The following is a 6,073-nucleotide window of genomic DNA, read 5'->3' as shown; positions in this document are numbered from 1 at the left end:
GTCCCACTTTGTTCTACTTCTTAAGCAGTGCTTTGCTTAGCTGAGGTCTCTTCCCTTACCATATAAAGTTTGTAGTAATTTTTTCCATTGCTTTAAAGAATGATTTTGGAATATAGATTGGGATTGCATTATATCTATAGAATTCTTTGGGGAGTATTGGCCTTATGCATGCTTCCAATTTCATCAGACTCTCATGGTTTCTTTCTTTCTTTTTTTTTTAGGGAAAGGGAAGAGGCACCATTGCTTTTATTGAAGGTTCCCGGCAACACAGATTTACTTTTTCTTCTCCATATCCTGCTCTGCCACCTTCTTGGCCCTCTTTGACCGGATGCCGAAGAGCTGGGCGTGGCCGTGGGCGTGGGCCTTGAAGTCCTTCTCTTCTTGCATGATGACCCGGGCTTACTCGTTCTTGTAGACTTTCCGGATGGCCATCACTGGTCCGGTCAGCTGAGTGGCCAGTTTGAGTTCTACAGCAAAGCTGTCTCCCTGTTTAGGGGCTGAGGGCTTCCGGAGGACTAAGATGAGTTTGGAACGGTATTCCTTCAGCTGCTGAACGTTGGCCTGCAGGGACTCAGTGGATTTGTTCATCCTCCTGGAGTCCGCAGAGATCCTGATGGTCCACGCCACCTTCTTGTGGATGCCAGCCACCCTCAGTTCTTCCAAGCTGAAGCCCCTGCCTGCTTGGATTTTGGTGTGATACCGCACTGTGGGGGGACAGCGCACGATGGGTCACATGGGTCAGGGCGCGGGGCAATGCAATGGGCTTTGGCTTGTCAGGCCTTAAGTCTGTGGGTCTTCCGTGCCAGCTCTCGTTGAAACACTTGGCTACTCGCTGCTGCTTGTCCTAATGGAAGTGAGGCTTGTGCCATTCCGGCTGGGCGCATGGCTGGCTAGGGCCCTCCTCGAAGCGGAACAGCCAAGTGGAAAGAAAGTGGCTGTGCAAAGCACTGTGGGATGTAGTAGCTCTTTTGGTTTCTTGTAGTAGTATTTTGTAGTTTTCTTTGTATAGGTGTTTTGTTTCTCTGGTTAGTTTTCTTCCTAAGTATTTCATTTTTTGAGTGGCTATTGTAAATGGTGTTGTTTTTTCTAATTTCCTTTTCTGAGTTGTCTTTATTAGTATATAGGAATCCGACAGATTTTTGTATATTTATCTTGTACCCTGCCACTACACTGAATCAATCATTCAGTGAGTTACAATAATATTCTTGCTGAGTCTTTGGGATTGTCTGTATATATAAGATCATATCATCTGCAAATAGAGTTTTATTTCTTCTTTGCCAGTTTGGATGCCTTTAATTTCCCTTTCTTGCCTTATAGCTCTGGCTAAGACTTTCATCACAACATTGAATAAAGACCATTCTTGTCTGGTTCCTGTTCACAAAGGGAATGCTTTCAGTTTCTCTCATTGAGAGTAATGTTGGCTTTGTACATATGCTCTTAATTGTCTTGAAGTATTTCCCTTCAATCCCTACTTTTAAGTGGTTTTTAAAAAATGGATATTGGATTTTGTCCAACACCTTTTCTGCATAATTTGATATGGTCATGTGGTTCTTTTCCTTTTTTTATTTATATTGTGGATTATTTTAATTGTTTTCCTAATAATGAGGAATCCTTCCATCCATAGTGTGATATTTAAGGTTTTGTGTCAACTTGTCTGGGCCAGGATTCCCAGTGAGTTGGCAGGTGAGATGTGGTTATCTCCATAGTGAGATCTATTACAGTGTAGTTGACTCTATGATGATTGGCTAATAGCAGGCATAGTTAACACTTTGGGCAGCCAGTCAGTTGAAAGGATGTTTCCTTGGGTGTGTGGACTGCTTTCAATATAATGGACATTTAGGCAAAGCTTGCTCATTTTCTCCTGGATCTAGATCCTTTATCTGGGTCATCTTCCAACTTCTAATTCTTTGAATTAGAGCCAGTGACCTACTTTATTGTTTGCTTGCCTGTGTACCTGCCAGGCCTACATGCCAATCTTGGCTCATCTGACCCTGCCTTTTTTCCTGATGGTCCTACCTGCCAATTTTGGTTCATCTGACCTTGACTTGGACTCTCTTACCTCTACCATTGTGAGCCTTTTTCCTTGATATGAACTTCTCTTTTATATATATAAAATTCTCAGAAAACTCCTAGCCAATAGAATTAAACAACATATCAAAAAGAAATAGTACATCATGACCAAGTAAGATTCATACCATATGTTTTAGGCTGGGTTCTCTAGAGAAGTAAAATCTGTGAAAAAAAAAAAAAAAGAAATTTTTTTATTAAGGAAAAGGCTCACAATGGTAGAGGTGGAAGAGTATATATATATATAACGTGTGTGTGTGTATGTATGTATATAGCTTTCTATCCTGCTCTCTGTCGCTCCCTATATATATAAAGTTTCACTAGTTTTGCTTCTCTAGAGAACCCAGCCTAAAATACCTGGTATGAATCTCACTTGGTCATAATGTATTTTTTTTTTTTTGACGTGTTGTTGAATTCTATTGGCTAAGAGATTGTTCAGAATTTTTACATCAATGTTCATAAGGGATATTGGTCTATAATTTCCTTTTTAGTGATGTCCTTGCCTGGTTTTCTTATGAGGGTTATTCTCACTTTATAAAATGTATTCAGGAGTTTTCCATCCTTTTCTATGTTCTGCAATAGTTTGAGTAAAATTGGTATCAGTTTTTCTCTTAATGTTTAGTTAAATTCACCATTGAAGCCATCTGGGCCTGGACTTTTTTTATTGGGTGTTTTTAAATACCATGATCAATTTCTTCTTTTGTTATAGGTCTGTTCAAGTTTTCAGTTTCATTCTGTGTTAGTTTAGGTAGGTCATGATTTTCTAAAAATTTATCAATTTCTTCTAGATTTTGAAATTTATTGGAATACAACTCTTCATAGTATTCTGTTACTCTCCTTTTTATTTCTGGTGGTTCTGTTGTAACATCACCCATATCGTTTTATTTGCATCTTATCCTTCTTTTCTTTTGTTAGATTTGCCAATGGTTTGTCAATTTTATTAATCCTTCCAAAGAACCAATTTCTTGTCTTCTTGTGTCTTCCTACTGTTTTACTGTTTTTTGATTCATTTATTTCTGCTCTAATATGTGTTATTTCTTTTCTTCTGGTGACTGTAGGTTTACTTTACTGGTCCTTCTCTAATTATTGGATATGCTGTGTTGGAGATGATGTGTTGATTTTGGTTCTTTATTTTTGGATGTGTGCATTTATTACTATAAATTGCCCTCTCAAGCATCATTTTTGCTGTGTCCCAAAAGGTTTAGTTTGCTGTGTTTTCATTCTCATTTGCTGAAGGAATTTTTTCATTTTGCTTTTTATTTGTTCTATTACCCAGTAGCTTTTAAGCAGTGTGTTATTCAGTTTCCATGTGTTTGATTTTGTTTCCTTGATCTTCCTATTGTTGATTTCTAATTTTTAGCATTGTAATCTGAGAATATGATTTGTAGTATTTTGATATTTTAAAATTTATTGACACTTGTTTTGTGGCCTAACATATGGTTTATTCTGGAGAATGTTCCATGTGCATTGGAAAATAATATGTATTGTGCTTTTGTTGGGTTGAGTGCTCTGTATTATATGAGGTCAAGTTTCTTGATTGTGTTGTTCAGTTCCTCTTTGTTTTTGTTGAGTTTCTTTCTGGTTGTTCTGCCCTTTTTTAAAAAGTGGTATATTAAAATCTCTACTGTTATTGTAGAGTTGTCTATTTCTTTCTTAAATTCTTTTAGAGTTTGATTTATATATTTTGAAACTATTTCTTTGGGAGCATAGATATTTATTTTTGGTTATGTCCTCTTGTTCAATCGACCCTTTAATCATGAGATAGTGTTCTTCTTTGTCTCTTATGCTGGTTTTTGCCTTAAAGTCTGTTTTATCAGAAATTAATATTGCCTCTTCCTGCTCGTTTTTGACTGCCATTAGATTTCATTCTTTAATTTTTAATCTATGTTTGTCTTTGTATGTAAGGTGTGTTTCTTATAGAAAGCATATTGAAGGATCCTGTTTTGTATCCATTCTGCTACTCTCTGTCACTTGTCCATTGATGTTCACCATAATTATTGTTAGGTATGAATTGATTATAGTTGTTTTACTTTGTGGTGTTTTTTTGTGTGTGGTGCTGCTGATTTCTTTGTTTCATATATTTTCCTGTGCTGAGTTCATTTTAGTTTTGTAGTTACTTTTGTCAATTTCTTCATAGAGTTAATGTTTACAAAATCTTCAGGGACTTTCCTTTTGTTGCTTTGACATGAAGGTGTATTAAGTTTGTTTGAGGTTACCTATTTTATGTTAAAATCTTCTCCATTTATAAGCAGTTTGTGTTATCTTAAAATATACTTGACTTCCTTGCCATTTGCAATTCTGTAACTTTACATTCTTCGCTTTTTGCTTTGTAGTTGTCTTCATTATAGAATGATATCTCTGATTCCCTATTTTTAGTCTTGTTGTTTTGTTTTACTCTGGATATTTCTATCTCTGGATTGATTTCTGTGTGGTGTTGCATGTATGTCACTATCTGGTTGTTGTCCCTTGTTGTGGGTTCTGAATCCAAAGGACTTTCTTTAGTATTTTTTGTAAAACTGTTTTTTTTATATATATATATACACAAATTCCTTTAATATCTCTTTATCTGGAAAGTTCTAATTTCACCATCGTATTTGAGGAACAGTTTTTCTGGGTATGTGATTATTGGTTGGCAGTTTTGTTCTTTCGAAGTTTTGTATATGCCTACCCATTGCCTTCTTGCCTTCATGATTTCTGCTGAGAAATCAGAGCTTATTCTTATTGGTTTTCCTTTGTAGGTAATATTTATTTGTTTCTTTTTTTTTTTTTTTTCACATTTTCATCTTTTATTTGTAACAAAACCATACAGAAATATTCATTATAGTTACATACATATTAAGTTGATGCAAGACTGGGCAGTGTTTCATTCTGTTGCACATACCATAGCTATGAGCTGAAACTGACTGGAAGGCAACGAACAACAAAACAACAACATATAATAAATCGGTGGAGTCTCTGATTAACATTCTTGGCTCCTAACTGAAGGGCTGGAGGTTTGAGTTTACCCAGAGGTAACTTAAAAGAAAGATGTGGTGATTTACTTTTGAAAACTCAGCTATTGAAAACTCTGGAACGCAATTCTGCTCTGACACATACTGGGTCTCCAAGAGTTGGAATAGACTTGATAGCAACTGGTTTATAGGAGGCACAATTCGGTCCACAAACTCTAATCTGCAAGGTATACAAGTGTAACTTTATTTTTCTAAAACAAAGTATAGTTTTGTTATGAACCCCACTTCAGCAGGTGGTAGAAATTAATCTCAGTCAATTTAGGGTCCCTTCACCTTCTCTTTGGGTTGTTTGGGTATTATTGTTGTTGTTAGGTGCCATCGAGTCAGTTCTGACTCATAGCGACCTTATGTACAACAGAATGAAAGACTGCCCGGTACTGCACCAACCTCACCATCACTGCAAACTTGAGCTCATTGCTGCTGCCATGTGCCAATCTATGTCATTAGGGGCCTCCCTCTTTTTTGTTGGCCCTCCACTTTACCAAGCATGATGTCCATCTCGAGGGACTGGTCTCTCCTGATATTATGTCCGAAGTATGAGAGACAAAGTCTAGCCATCCTGGTTTCCAAGGAGCATTCTGTCTGTACTTCCAACACAGATTAGTTTGTTCTTCTGGTAGTCCATGTACTTTTAATATTGTTCTCCAACACCATAATTCAAATGTATCAATTCTTCTACGGTCTTCCTTATTTTTTTAAAAAATGTTTTACTGTGAAATATGTGACAGTTTACATGGGAGAACATTAGCTTTACATTCATCCTATTATATATCAGTTCATTGTCATGGTTACAATCCCCTCCATGCATCATCAACCAACCAAAGGGTATACCCTGCAAGACTTCCCCCTGGGAGAGAAAGGAATAGCCAGAGATGTCACCATAGAAAGCTTGTAAGTCCATCTTCTGCCTATAACTGATTGGAATACCTAAAATGGGACTACAATGTATCCAGTGAAGGAGGTTTCCTGAAGATCCTCGGCAGTACATAAGAATA

The 6,073-nt window shown here is 36.9% G+C and overlaps 1 pseudogene; it reads right to left on the bottom strand.

Annotated features, from left to right (window-relative positions):
- Positions 1-273: 273 nt before the first annotated feature.
- The window catches only part of LOC102815467, a 60,483-nt pseudogene continuing 54,683 nt past the window's right edge, over positions 274-6,073 (bottom strand).

This window comes from Chrysochloris asiatica, unplaced genomic scaffold, assembly GCF_000296735.1.
Source record: "Chrysochloris asiatica unplaced genomic scaffold, ChrAsi1.0 scaffold00082, whole genome shotgun sequence".
Lineage (NCBI taxonomy): Eukaryota > Metazoa > Chordata > Mammalia > Afrosoricida > Chrysochloridae > Chrysochloris > Chrysochloris asiatica.
This window is presented reverse-complemented; position numbering and strand designations above follow the sequence as displayed.